This window comes from Rhinopithecus bieti, unplaced genomic scaffold (genome assembly GCF_001698545.2).
Source record: "Rhinopithecus bieti isolate Rb0 unplaced genomic scaffold, ASM169854v2 scaffold_23868, whole genome shotgun sequence".
Classification (NCBI taxonomy): domain Eukaryota; kingdom Metazoa; phylum Chordata; class Mammalia; order Primates; family Cercopithecidae; genus Rhinopithecus; species Rhinopithecus bieti.
Window position 1 is genome coordinate 616,664 of NW_016811202.1, and position 15,707 is coordinate 632,370.

The following is a 15,707-nucleotide window of genomic DNA, read 5'->3' on the forward strand; positions in this document are numbered from 1 at the left end:
TATGCTGTATATATATTTATATATATAATATATATATTTATTTATATGTTTTTTAAGAGACAGGGTCTTGTCGCCCCGTCTGGGCCTCAAACTTGGGCTCAAGCAGCCTCCTGCCTCAGCCTGAAGAGTAGCTGGGACTGCAGTCCTGTGCCCCCACCCACCACGTTCAGGCTACCTCTTTATTTTATTTTAATTTTAACTATTGTTTCTGCCTTTTTAAAACAAATTTTTAATTTTTATGGGTACATAATAGGTGTATTATTTATACACCTGATAGTAGGGATACATGAGATATTCTGATACAGGTATATAATGTGTAAGTATCACATCAGGAGGCCAGGCACAGTGGCTCACGCCTGTAATCCCAGCACTTTGGGAGGCCGAGGCAGGTGGATCGCCTGAAGTCAGGAGTTCGAGACCAGCCAGGCCAACATGATGAAATCCTGTCTCTACTAAAATACAAAAAAAATTAGCCAGGCACAGTGGTGGGTGCCTGTAATCCCAGCTACTCAGGAGTCTGAGGCAGGAGAATCACTTGAACCCGGGAGGCAGAGGTTGTAGTGAGCTGAGATAGCACCACTGCACTCCACCCTGGGCAACAAGAGCGAAACTGCATCTCAAAAAAAAAAAAAAAAGAATCACATCAGGGTAAATTGAGTATCTGTCACCTCAAGCATTTATCATTTCTTTGGGTTATGAACATTCCAATCACACGTTATTTTCAAATGTACAATAAATTATTGCCGACTGTAGTCACCCTGTTGTGCTGTCAAATACTAGATCCTATTTATTCTATCCTATTTATTATTTGTTGTACCCATTAACCATCCCCACTTTGCCTTACCTTTTTTAAACCAGTTTCAAACATTCAAAGGGCCACAAATGGGCCTGTTTTCACTTTTGTTTGTTTAATCTTTGATTCCTCTGGCCATTTCTGTAACTGTGAGCTCGTTCCTGAGCTCTAGACCTTTATCTCCAACTGCCAGCCACTGGCCTTCAATCTGGCTGTCCTGCTGCAGACACCTCAAACTCAGTAAACCCTAACTTAAATTTATTATCTTCCCTTCATGTCTGCTCCATCTTCTATGGCTCTAAATCACTAAATGACAAGATCTGAAACAGATGTCTCATCCTCAACTCCTCCTATTCCTTTGCAACCCCCCAGCCCTCCACCTTACACAGTGGCCAAATTCTGCTTATTCCTATCTATTTCTCCTAGTCATTATCTTATTGTATTTCAATGCCCACTAGGCCCTAATCATCTCAGTATATGCCAACCAGCTTAATACCGCTATGTTAAAGTAGACTGCAGCAGATTCCCAAAGAGCCTCACTGTTTCCAGTTTACCTCTCCCATAATCTAAGACCAACTGTTGATCTTTTAAAAATGCAAATCTGACTATGCCTAAAACACATTCCAAAAGTTAAAGCTCCTTAAACTGGATCTCACCTTTCTCTCCAGCCTCAACTTGCCCCCAACTCTCCACCAACCCCACTTACATTGAAGCTTCAGCAAAGCAAACCTCTTATTCTACTCCCCTACACCATTCTGCATGTTTATTCATGCTGTCCCTACTGCCAGGCTTATACACTCCCAACTTTGACCTGGCTAGCACTCCTTCTCTTAGTGTGAGGCTCAACTCAGGAAGCCTTCTTTGTTCATCCTCACCCCTATTTCTCACCACCAGACTTGATTAACTGCCTTCTCCTGTGTGTTCTATATATCCCTCCAAATAAACCTCTTATTACTATCCTAGCCACATTGAATATAATTACCTATTTTGTTTTGCTAATGTTTTAGTTTCTGCTTCCCCCTTCTAATTGTAATCTACCTGCGGGACAGACAATATCTAACTAATCTCTTTATTCCCAAAGCCTACTACAGTGCTTGGCACATGTCAGTCAATTAGTTCATTACATAAACAGCCAGAAGCTACGGACCCATCAACCCTTAAAGGGAATTAGGCAGTTAGGCTGCATCTTTTCTGACCCAGCTGAATTCTCTGGAGCATGCCTCCCAGGAACCAGTTAGGAGGATCTGGCAGTATCCTGAAGAGAGATTGTTAGCTTGGATGTTGGGTGGGTGATAGTGCAGAGGGAGAGAAGTCGATTGAAACTTGAGATATTGACCCTCTCCCTCCTAACTTCCATTCTGGACCCTAGCTTAACCCTTGACATAACAGTACTAAACTGTTGGCACCCACTGAGTGCCAATCGAGGGATGAAACACTCTTTGTGATAGGAAGATTTTTTTGAAACTCCATTTTGACTGCTTCTGGAGAGAGTTTCCCTCATCTCTTATCAACAGACAATGAAATAAGCTCTGGTGGTTGGGCCCAAGTTTGAGCAAATACAGGCCTGATCCTGTTACTCCTGGTTTTAAAGGTATATCAAAAAGCAAGACAAAACTACAGCAGGTAAAACAGAATATAAAAAACGGTACCAAAGACTTTATCAAATAAGTCAAATTGTAACATTCTTATTTCAAAGTATATAAATATTCAATTAATCTCTGCAGGAGGCTTCAACCCTGGCTGTTAAAAATCAGTAATGAAGGTAGACTTGATGACCTGATGTGGTTTCTTAAAAACCACAGGTTCCCACTAATATCTGGGAAAGATTTTCTCCCCAACTTTATTGTCTCAACAGCCAACAGAACTGACTTAATTTTGTAGGCTCATCATTCAGCTAATTAAATGATCCTTTTCCAGTAAATATTGTTTAAAGTCTGGTGGGTTTTGTCTAATCCTAGGCAAAAAGTATAATGAACTCAAATAAGATTGTGTTAGGACTCAGTTTAAAAAAAAAAAAAAACTCTTTCAAAACTGCAAACTGTATGCTAGTCATTTCTTCAAAACTCCAGCTTCATTCTGGAGAGTAGAGTCTCTTAGTCTAATAGTTTCCATGAGGAGCAAACCAACTCCAGATAAAGTTTTTTTTTTTTTAGTAATCATTGTTACATTATCATCTTTTGGAGAATTCTGCTAAAAATAACAATGTGCAGTAGTTCATAAGGCCTATTTCAAATATTTTGCAAACATGTATTCATACATACACACACACCATTTGCTCTTTAAACATCTAGAATGGGACATGTTCACCTAGGCCTTTGTGTATAGCAAAGGTTTCTCAGCTAGTAATGTTATAAAAACACAGCCAATTTCCAACTTTCTCTGCTGCCTGAAGCCTAGGCAATAGTTATCCAACCCTTTGTAGCTTTCTCATTATTACAAGAGCAATTTTATCACTCACTCCTTGGATTAAGAATGGATAGTCAAAGGTTTCTGTTGTTGTTGTTGTTTTGTTTTTGTTTTTGTTTTTGAGACAGAGTCTCACTCTGTCACCCATGTTGGAATGCAATGGCATGATCTTGGCTCACTGCAACCTCTGCCTCCTGGGTTCAAGCGATTCTCCTGCCTCAGCTTCCCAAATAGCTGGGATTACAGGTACCCACCATCACACCCAGCTAATTTTTGTATTTTTAGTAGAGATGGGGTTTCATCATATTGGCCAGGCTGGTCTCGAACTCCTGAACTCAGGTGATCTGCCCGCCTCAGCCTCCCAAAGTGCTGGGATTACATGCCCGGCCTAGTCAAGAGTTGTTTTAAGAGGCAGTTATCTAAATCTACACAATGGTAAAAGTGACATAAAGAAAGAGATAAACTCAGGACCTGTGGAAGCGTATGGTACCTCACTCTTGAGTGCCAGCTTCTGATTTCTGTTTCTTGGCAGCATGTTGAAGCTTTCCAGACCCTGGTCAACAGGGCAGCAGCAGTGTATCAAACCCAAAGTTTGGATATTATCTTTGCTAAATGCATGTATTCTTGTTTCAAGGAGTGTCACTTTTAGTAAAAGTAATGAATCTCCTTTTTCCTTTTCTTTTTATTTTTTGAGATGGAGTCTCACTCCGTCTCCCAGGCTGGAGTGCAGTGGCATAATCTCGGCTCACTGCAACCTCCACCTCCTGAGTTCAAGCAGTTCTCCTGCCTCAGCCTCCCTAGTAGTTGGGATTACAGGCGTGTACCACCACACCTGGCTAATTGTATTTTTTTTTTAGTGGAGATGGGGGTTTCACCATGTTGGCCAGGCTGGTCTCGAACTCCTGACCTCAAATGACCCACCTGCCTTGGCCTCCCAAAGTGCTGGAGTTCCAGGCGCGAGCCACTGGCTGGTTATGTATGTCGTAGTTGTTGTTGGAAGGCCATCCTCCCTCATGAATCTCCTATTAAGTGGAAGGTCATTGAAATTAATACATTTGCTTTTAACACACTCATGATGAAGAAAAGTTGAACTACAAGTTGAATATTAAATAGTAATATTAAGTGCTTAATCCCTCAGCAGCTTGACAGGAAAACAAAAAGAGGCCCAGGTTTTCTAACAAGTACCCTCAAGCAACTTCAAATGGATACAAGTTTTTAAAAATCAGTGTTTGATTGACATTTGATTTTATGGCCAGAAACTAGTTATTGGGTAAGATGCTTAAGCACAGCTCAGACTCCCAGTTATCAATTCTTCTGTAAAACCTCCCTTTTAGTGCCAGTGAAAGAGAGTTGTCGTAGTCTCCTAACAAACCAGGTAATTTCAAGCATTTATAAAATAGAACTGTGTTTGCCATGTGCCAGGGATTGTATTAAATGCTTTACATACATTACTGTTTCCTCAGAACCACAAAAGTAGGTACTGTTTTGTTTTGAGACAGGGTCCTGCTATGTGGTCTAGGCTGGTCTTGAACTCCTGAGCACAAGCAATCCTCCTGTCTCAGCCTCCCAGTAGCTGGGATTACGGGTGCTTGTCACCATGTCTTGCCCTGGTTCTACTATTATACTCAGTTTACAGATCTGGAAACTGAAGCTCAGAAGGGTTAAGTAGCTTCTCCAAGGTCACAGACACTGTGACAGAGCCAAAATTTAAACACAGCACACTTGATTCCAATTACACTATACAGCGTTGTTTCCTTTAGACCTTTGCTGTCCAGTAATGTAGCTACCAGCCACATAATGGACCAGTAATATAGCTGCTAGTCCAGTAATGTAGCTACTAGCTATTTAAATGTAAATTAATACAAAGTAAATGAAATTTAATATTCAGTTCCTTAATGACTAGCCACAATTCAAGTGCTTAATAGCCACATGTGGCTAGTGGCTTCCATACTGGACATTGTAGATATAGAATCCATTATTGCAGAAAGTATATCTAGAGTATAACTGGGATATTCTTTCTTTCTCTGTCCTGATAAAGCAAATAACACAAATTACCTTGGTACTTTGTCAGAAAGTTCAATTTCAAATTTAAGCTTAAGTATAGCAATACCTTAACCCTTGTGATCAACATATTCATGCCCATCTTTTTCTTGGTCTTGACTTTCTACCTGTATTTACTTATTATTGTTTCATTATAGATATTCTTGTTACAGGTTTTCTCCAATCCTTTGTGGGAAAAGGCAGAATATAAATATAAATAAATAAAAATCAGGACACATGGTCTGATTTTTGTGTGACTTCCTTGTATAAGATACAGACTAGGACTCATGAGCCATCTACATGCTGTCCATAAGAAATTCACTTCATGGATAACAATATAGGCAGGTTGAAATTAAATGGATGAAGAAAGTTATACATGCAAACATGAATCAAAGGAAAGCAGAAGAGGTGACATTAATCTCAGATAAATTGGACTTCAGAGCAAAGAAAATTATAAGAAACATAGAAGGACATCATATAATGATAAAAAGGTTAGTCCACCAAGAAGACGCAGCAACCCTAAATGTGTGTGCAATGGACAACAAAATTGCAAAATGTATGAACAAAAAACTTATAGGACTGAAAGAAGAAATAGACAAATCCACAGTAATAGTTCAAGTCTTCAACACTCATCTCTGAACAATTGATAGAACAAGGAAACAGAAAATCAGGAAATACATAGAAAAAGAGAACATCAACCAACAAGATCTAATTAATAACCATAGAACATTCTTCGCAACATCAGTGTGGGTTCTTTTTAAGTGCTAATGGAACATATATGAGGTATATCATGTTCTGGGCCTTCAAATGAACTTCAATAAATTTAAAGGATTTAAATCATACAGTGTATTTTCTGACCATAGAATCAAACTAGAAATCATAACAGAAAGATAATAGAAAAATCTACAAACATTAGGAAACTAAACACAGTTCCAATAATACAGAGGTCAAAGAACAAGTCTCAGTGTAAACTTTAAAAATATATGGAACTGAATGAAAGCAAATACAACATATAAAATTTGTGGGACACATCTAAGGCTATGTTGAGAGTGAATTTTATAGGATTAAATGCATAAACTAGAAAAGAAAATCTCAAATCAATAATATGTTTCTACCTTGAGAACCTAGAAAAAGAAGAGCAGAATAAAGCTCAAGCAAGTAAAAGGAAAGAAATAAGGAGGGAGTGGGGCAAGTAAGGGCAGTGCGTATGGCTATAAAAGGGCAAAATGAGGGATCCTCGTGGTGATGGAGAGGTTCTGCATCTTGACTATGTCTTAAGATATTCTACTATGGGTTTGAAAGGTCCTACCACTGGAGGAAACTGATAAAGTGGTACCATTGGAGAAACTACCACTGGTGGAGCTCTCTCTGTTATTTCTTACAACTGCATATGAATCTACAAGTTACTGAAAAATAAAAAGTTTAATTTAGCAAACAACAGAGTAGACTTTATGACACATAAGTGAAAAAGGATAATTATCCAAAATATATAAGAAATTTTAACAAAAAAATATACAAAAAAGGTAACAATGGAAACAACGAGGAAAAGATTTGAAATGACACTTTACAAATGAGTAAAAGTACAATGAAATACTATTAATATTACACACACACTAGATTGGTTATAATGAAACAGTTTAACAGTATCAAGTGTTAGCAAGGATGTTGAGCAAAGTATCCTCCCATACTAGTGACACCTGTAAATCGGTACAACCCCTTTGGGAAACCCTTAGGCATTATCTTAAAAGTTGGAGAGCTATACGCCCTGCGATGATGCAGCAATTCCACACCTAAGGTATCTGTCTTAGTCAGATTTTGTGTTGCTATCAAGGAATATCTGAGGCTGGGTAATTTCTAAAGAAAAAAAAAAAAAGTGTATTTGGCCCTTGGTTCTGCAGGCTGTACCAGAAGCATGGCACCAGCATCTGCTTTTGTGGAGGGCTTCGGGCTGCCTCCACTCACAGTGTAAGGGGAAAGGGAGAGAACGCACACACAGATCAAACGCGATGAGAGTCAGAAAGCAAGAGAGAGAGAAGGAAAGTGCCAGACTTTTTTAAACAACCAGTTCCCACGGGAACTAAAAGTGAGAATTCATTTACTCCCACCAGAATGAGACCAAGCCATTCACGAGGGATCCACCCCCACGATTGAAATGCCTCCCACCAGGCTCCACCTCCAACACTGGGATCACATTTTAACATGAGACTTGTTGTGGCCAAACAAACAATATCCATGCCATAGCAATCTCCTAGATATAAATTTGTGTTTATGATACATCAGGATAAATATACAACAACATTCATAGCAGCATTGTTTGTCATAGCCTCAAACAACCCAAATGTTTATCAACAGAAGAATGGAAAATATCAGCATATTCATATAATTGAATAACATGGAGCAAACAAAGCCAAAAGATGAGACAGCACACATACTAGGCTTTCTAGAATAGCATTGAGGGAAACCAACATATTTCTCCCCCAAATATTGAGAATTGTTAAGTCAAAGACATTGAAAACACAGAGGAACACTGTCTCAGCTTCTACTCGCCTGATGGCAGAACATAAATCCTTCCTTACTACAAACAGCACTTGCTTATCCGCCCAGAGAGGGCGCTAGCAGGCACCAGAGAAATCTGGGAACAGATTTTACTACTACCTTCCCGCATTTTCACACCTCTTAAAAGACATCTGTGCTCTCCTCTGTCTTGCCATTATGAGATTTATTACTCTTTGTTAAAATGCTATTTAAACAAGGCTCCTAAGCCACTACTTTGAGAAAGATATTTTTGAACTGAGCCCTCTCCCATATGATGTCAACGTATGTCAAACTTCTGCTGATTTTTCTTTTGTAAATCTGACTTTGGTTTTGTTTTTTATTTTTTATTTTTTGTTTTTTTTGAGACGGAGTTTTGCTCTTTTTGCCTAGGCTGGAGTGCAATGGTGCGATCTGGGCTCACCACAACCTCTGCCTCCCGGGTTGAAGTGATTCTCCTGCCTCAACTTCCCGAGTAGCTGGCATGCGCCACCACACCCGGCTAATTTTGTATTTTTCATAGAGATGAGGTTTCTCCATGTTGGTCAGGCTGGTCTCAAACTCCCAACCTCAGGTGATCTGCCCTCCTAGGCCTCCCAAAGTGTTGGGATTATAGGCGTGAGCCACCATGCCTGGCCCTGACTTTGGTTTTAAGAAGAGTGTCTCAGCTAAGAATTTATATGGGTCAAAAAAAGAATTATATCTTCCCTTCAGCATTTATTGGATCAGTAGTAGGTGTGGAGATCTGCTGTAGCCCATTCCATTTGGAGTCAGCACACAGGAATGAAAGAGAGCTGGGTCCTTGCATGATGATGGTGTAGTGTCTCCTAATCCACTAAGCCCCTAAATTGCCAGGGAGGAAGGCTATTTCTTCGCCTTTTTTAGTAAAAGGCCTGAAACATCAAAGAATGGCTGGCCTGACAAGGGCAGCAATCCAATAGATACATGACATGGCTGGTAGAACCGTGGCTTCTGGTCCGTTCCACCACTTCATTTGTCAGTGAGAAGTGCACAGGCTCTCTCCTGACAATAGCAGGGGCAAAATTCTATGTATTGTTATGGCAGACAAGTGGCCTGGTCAGCATTCTAGTAGAACTGATTGCCTTAAGCATTGGCTGTAGCCAGTTTCCATGGAGCTTGAAGGCCAACTCCTTTTCTGGGAGGCCAGCCTGTAGGGAAGGCCCAAGTTAGCTGTATTTCTCCACCACTGCAGTTCTCCACCTCCAATCTATATGTGGCCTCTATGCATCGTTCCCTGTTCCATCAGGAATATATGCCACTTCAACCTATAGGCAACTATGGCAGTGGTTCTCAAAATTGAGCTATATCAGAAATACCTGGAGGGTCTATTAAAACACAGATTGCAGATCCACGGAGGACCCTGAGAATTAGCATTTTTAAAGAGTTCCCAGGTGATGCTAATGTTACTGATCCAGAAACCACACTTTGAAAATCACTGGAATAGAGAAAGCCATGAATAGTCCTACCCTAAATCAAGGGCCAAGAGGGCCCAGGCTCAGCCAAGAGAAGAGGTACCAGAGTTCTGATGGGAGTTAGATAACCATTAGACAACCATATGCCTTTTCCTATATGTGGAATACTGATTATTTTACTTACTGCTAATCACAATCCATAAACAGACCACCCTTTGGCTCTTGGATTATAGACATCAATTCTGTGATCTAAATCCACTTTGGTTAAAATAATAACATTAGTAGCAACAGCAATAATAAATAAAAATAAAACCACCCTGGTTAAGAAGTCCAGGCTAATCCACTGGATGACTAGACGGGTTCCATTAGCTATTTAGCCTAGAATAACTGCAGATTTTCTCTTATTGTCTTTAGTTTCAGTTACTCCTGGCCAGGAATATGACTACATTGTGACTCCTAGTCCTGATCCCTGACTGGCAACTGGGAAGTTTTCTCCTTCATATCTAGGCCAAATTGTGGTTGTAGGGGCCTAAAGATCCCAGAAAATATGAAACAGCTGAGTGTTTACCTCAGGGTTGTAGGTCTTGTTCTCTGGAGGCAAACAAGGCCATTTGACCACACAGGAAGAAGCTAGGAGAGACCCATGGTCCAGTCCAGTTATGTATGTGCACATGCATGCATGCACTGTGTGGACTAAAGACAACAGTCATAGTTACAGGGCTTGGATAGAGGCCAACCAAGGCCTGTTGCATTGCTTCCAGGCCTGTCCCGATGACCAGGAATTCTGTGTCATCCCAAGAGTATGAGGACAAGCTAGACATTGAGACCTGAGTCCATTGTTGACAGTTTCACAGGCAGGTGGGTAGTCTAGCATAATTCAACAGAGTAGGAGAGGAAGCTGGAAGTAGTAAAATGTTACGAAACACTAGACTGTTTCCAGCTCTCCTCTGCTGCATGTAGTAACTGATGGCTGATCCAGTATTGTGACAGATTAGCAAAGGAGCCACTGGCAGCCAATCAGAGATGCCTGGAAGAATTTGGGATGGCTGAGTGACAGTCCTCCCAGAGGGATCCAAGAACAAGGTAGTGTGTCTTCCCTCCACTTATCTCCTACAATTGCAGGTATTCCCTTATTTCTGGTGAGGGGCTTCTTCTGAAAAAATCTATAACATCTGGCCCAGTACAGTCACCTTAACAGGAAAACAGGAGTAGCCCCATCACCCCCAGTCTTCTTATATGACCCCACAGTGGTTCAACTGCATTTACTTGCACCCAAGGGTGAGGACAAGCTAGCCCAGTGCCCATGTGGCAAGGTATATAGTACCATCAAATGCAGGATAAAGGTGTTAAGTGTGATCTCAGATAGATGGGCTACACTAGATAGCCATGAGACAGCACTGCCTTCGGGTTGGTGTCTGCCCGCTCTTGGTGTAGGGCATTGTGCAGAATTCCCAACTACCGAAGAGAATCAGGGTAAGGAAAAAAAAAAGTGCAAAGGTGTGGAAAGGAATATCTAGGTTCAGGTCCCTGCAGTGCAGTTGTACTACTCTAGTTATTTTCTCATCCCCTAACTCCTGAGTCCAGATGGACCCTCACAGGATGTGCTGGAAATAATTCTTTTTTGTGTGTGTGTGTGAGATGGAGTTTCACTCTTGTTGCCCAGGCTGGAGTGTAGTGGCGTGATCTCAGCTCACTGCAACCTCTGCCTCCCAAGTTCAAACGATTCTCCTGCCTCAGTCTCCCAAGTAGCTGGGACGACAGGCATGTGCCACCATATCTGGCTAATTTTGTATTTTTAGTAGAGACAGGGTTTCTCCATGTTGGTCAAGCTGGTCTCGAACTCCCGACCTCAGGTGATCCACCTGCCTCAGCCTCCCAAAGTGCTGGGATTACAGGCGTGAGCCACCGCGCCCGGTGGCTGGGAGGAATTCTAAGATGACCCACCAACATTCCCAGCCATTGGTGTCCACATACCTTCTTCCAGTTATTCAGGCTAGGTACTGTGGTGAAGGGGTTTGCACATGTAATTAAGTTCCCCAATCAATTGACCTAGAAATAGGGATTATCTAGGCAAGGCTGGTCTAATCACATGAGCCCTTTAAAAGTTTTCTCAGGCTTTCCGAGTCCCTGACCCGCGGGCGTTGGGTATGAGTGGCGACCTCCGCCCTGAGGGTTCGTGGCTCACCGCTCCTTCGCAGTCCCTGCCGCTACTGTCCACAGTCTGCATTGTAGAGAAGACTGTGGGTTGGAAGAGCACCATCGCCGCCAGTGTTTGCCGGGCCCGTTTGCCGGGCCCTTTTCATCGGGTACTGCATCTACTTCGACCACAAAAGACGAAGTGACCCCAGCTTCAAGAATAGGCTTCGAGAGCGAAGAAACAGAAGCTTCCCAAGCAGAGAGCTGGGTTTTCCAACTTACCTAACCTTAAAGATGCTGAAGCTGTTCAGAAATTCTTCCCTGAAGAAACACAGCTTGGTGAAGAGTTACTAGCTCAAGGTGAATATGAGAAAGGTGTAGACCATCTGACAAATGCAATTGCTGTGTGTGGACAGCCTCAGCAGTTACTGCAGGTCTTACAGCAAACTCTTCCACCACCAGTGTTCCAGATGCTTCTGACTAAGCTCCCAAAAATTAGAGAATTGTAAGTGCTCAGAGCTTGGCTGAAGATGATGTGGAATGAGAAACAAATGTCAACATAATAAAATCTTAGTTAAAAATAAGGCCGGGCACCGTGGCTCACACCTGTAATCCCAGCACTTTGGGAGGCCAAGGCAGGTGGCTCACGAGGTCAGGAGTTCGAGAACAGCCTGGCCAACATGGTGAAACCCCCATCTCTACTGAAGATACAAAAAATTAGCCGGGTGTGTTGGCAGGCACCTGTAAGCCCAGCTACTCAGGAGGCTGAGGCAGGAGAATCGGTAGAACCCAGGAGGCGGAGGTTGCAGTGAGCTGAAATCGTGCCATTGCACTTCAGCCTGGGCGACAGGGTGAGAGCTCCATCTCAAAAAAAAAAAAAGTATATATATACATATATATTTAAAATTCTTGGTAGTTGAGCAGCTCTGGGGGAATAAGGGCAAATATGCTTGTTATGAACTACACTGAAATCTACCAAAGTTAATGTTTACTTTGTGTAGATCCATTTGTCTATTTTTTTCCCAGTGAAAAGTGTATTTTGATAGAGAACTTTTCATTTTATAAATACACTATGAGTTACTGAAATATTATGGATTTTGTTTATTCTAGAAACATAGTTAAACTGTACATATGACATGGCTTATGTTAAAAATACCCAGTGCACAATTTTGAAAATAGGGGGAAAAAAAAGTATAGGAGAAACTGAAGAATGTACACTTTTTTAGCTTGTACATTTTGCTGTAAATCCAGAAATGTGACAGACTTGATTGTGTTTGTGAAAACTGAGCGTTAAAGTTTTTGAGCAATCATTTATTTCCATTTAATCTCTTAGACATAAATATGTGAGGTGTGCTGCTGTCCTGTATTAACAACTTCATTCCCTTTCTGTATATCGGTCTTGAAATGCTTTGTTTAAATCAGTGGGCTTAATGTGTTCTGGGTATTTACCTCCTTGTATTTTTAATATATGTAGTTGCAAATAGCACCAGGAATTAGAGCTATGTACATCCCTAATCTAGCCTTGTGAGATTCACAGTTCCTGTGCGCTCACTTTCCCTCCATTCTTTACATGAGAGAATGTGTCTGCTGATCACCAAAGTGTCCCTTTCAGCTTCTGATTCACTGGGTTCTGATAAGCATCTTTAAATCCACCTTAACCTAAGGAATGTATGTGGGCAACCGGGCCTTGCGTTTTTTTATATTCTGAATTTTGCATGCTTGTCTTAGTATTTCCGAGTTGATTTTTTTTTTTTTTTTTTTTTTTGAGACAGAGTTTTGCTCTTGTTGCCCAGGCTGGAGTGCAATGGCATGGTCTTGGCTCACCGCAACCTCCGCCTCCCAGGTTCGAGCGATTCTCCTGCCTCAGCCTCCTGAGTAGCTGGAATGACAGGCATGCACCACCATGCCCGGCTAATTTTTTGTATTTTTAGTAGAGACAGGGTTTCTCCATGTTGGTCAGGCTGATCTCAAACTCCTGACCTCAGGTGATCTGCCAGCCTCGGCCTACCAAAGTGCTGGGATTATAGGCGTGAGCCACCGCGCCTGGCCGAATTGATCTTTTTTTAATGGTATAACTATCTTGTTGATTTTCACTGAAATTATATGGTTCTGTCACTTCTCTGTAAATTAATCTGAAACTTTTAAGGTAACTGGGATGTTCTGCTTGTAAAAATGTTTGTAGCCTTTTGCTTTTATCGTCAATGTACCAAATCCTACTTCAACTTGATTAATTTATCTTGTTAAACGATGAGAGTAAGTTACAACTTGTGACTGAAAACTTGGAAAGAATGGAGCAGGTGGGACCTCTTATTCTCAAATAGTGACATATTTTCCGTAGTCACAGATTCCATTTCAGAATTGAGTAAGGATCCTTGGTACTTGGCGGCATCTGTTGAACTGAGTAGCATTTCTCATTGTAAAGATTGCCTTTATTCTGTCTAAACTTCTGTGGAAAGATCCCAGAGACTTTTCCTATGTACTAGGCATTTGATTTTGGTTTACTTACAAACTCTTCTTACTCGTTATTAACCTCCGGTTTTTGTGGTGTAGTGGAAAGGGAAACAGTTCTAGTTTCTGCCTCTGATTAGCTGCAGAGCCTTGAGCAAGTCACATTTCATCTCTGAACTTAACCTCTACTATTAGACTAGGTGACTCACATTTCAGGACCTTTCTCAGGTATCTTGAGGGTTTGTGATCCTGAACCCTTAAACAGTGCTTTTTTGGTGACACAGGATGCTTTTGGCGGGGGCGGGGCAGGGGATTGACAAGTACAAACATGCCAGTTAGTTTTACTAGTGGGATCCCAAATCCAAAGCAGTGTAGTGGTGATTGGTCAGTGATTAACCAGGTAGCTAAGAAATCTTAGGCACCAACCCAGATGTATATAGAGGGGCAGTTAGAGAGAGAACAGGGGTGGGAAAGGGAGCAAGGGGCAGACAGCTCAGCATGGAAAGAATGGGCTCAGAAAAAGGAGGGCTGGCTGGAGGAGTGAGAAGTAGCTTAGGTTTGGGGAGGGTAGAAACACCATTTCCTTGTGAACTGGAGTGCAGTATGAGCTGAGTATCACTTGGCTCTGAACATACTGGCTTTCCTGTAATGCTTGAAAAGGCAGTGATATCTTCATTTTATAGCTCATTAAGCCAAGCACATTTTCTTATTTAAATGACAACTTTGGTGCTTTAAAATGAGGTACCACTTTTTAAAGCTAGCTGTGCCAAGTTAAAGAAAAAATCAGCACTTTTTTCTCCCAAAAATGGAATCACCAAACACTATCTGTTCCCATCTTAAGTTTTACAAGGTGATAGAATCAGGTCATTGTAGTGATGCTGGCCAAATGGTGCTCAGCAGGTGAGAACGAAAAAATCCCAAATTTCAGTGGAGTAATAAACAGCTTGAATGTTTCCATGTGTTAATGTTGCACACTTACTAAAAACAAAAACTTTGGAAATGGGAAATAACGTATTAGTGCAACAGTTGACATGCTTCTTTGGGCAAAGATCCATTGTTTTGTTCCACAATTCGTACTTAAGGTGAAAGAACATTTAAAACATAGACTTACTGGCCGTAGCAATGCTGGCCTGTTAACTGATAACTAGAATTTAGGTTCACATTTATGTAACATGTGTAAAACCTAGCGAAGCGTGCATAGTAGGCAGTCAGTAAATGTTTGGTTCCTTTTGCCTCTCAGTAAGTTTATTTTACCAACTTCCTGCCTGCCATTCTGACTTTATTAAATCAACCTGTGGACCAGAGTGTTAATGAAATGTCATTGCAGAAGAGATTAGAAAATTGATATATCATGCACATATCATACACAATCTTCTTGTAATGCAAAAAATGCAGTTTTAGGGCCTGGTGCAGTGGCTCATGCCTGTAATCCCAGCACTTTGGGAGGCCGAGGTGGGCAGATCACAAAGTCAGGAGATCGAGACCATCCTGGCTAACACGGTGAAACCCTGTCTCTACCAAAAATACAAAAGAATTAGCTGGGTGTGGTGGCAGGTGCCTGTAGTCCAGCTACTCGGGAGGCTGAGGAAGGAGAATGGTGTGAACCCAGGAGGCGGAGCTTGCAGCAAGCCGAGATCGTGCCACTGCACTCCAGCCTGGGCAACAGAGCAAGACTCTCTCAAAAAAAAATGTAGTTTTATTACTGCTTGTGCCTCAACTGTTTAAGTGAATATTAAAGGCCTTGGAGAAAAAAAAAGTTTTCTCCGGCTAGTTGCAGAAGCAAAGTCAGAGAGATATATTCTAGCTGACCTGGAAGAAAACAAACATGTATTTTGTGAGTTACCTATGGGAGCCATGTGGCAAGAAACTGCAGGCATCCTCTAGGAGCTGAGTGGTCCCCAGCTGACAGCTAGCATGAA

The 15,707-nt window shown here is 41.5% G+C and overlaps 1 pseudogene; it reads left to right on the top strand.

Moving 5' to 3' along the window:
• Nucleotides 1-11,884, top strand: part of LOC108543190 (mitochondrial import receptor subunit TOM20 homolog) — a 14,282-nt pseudogene extending 2,398 nt beyond the window's left edge.
• The last annotated feature ends 3,823 nt before the right edge of the window (nucleotides 11,885-15,707 follow it).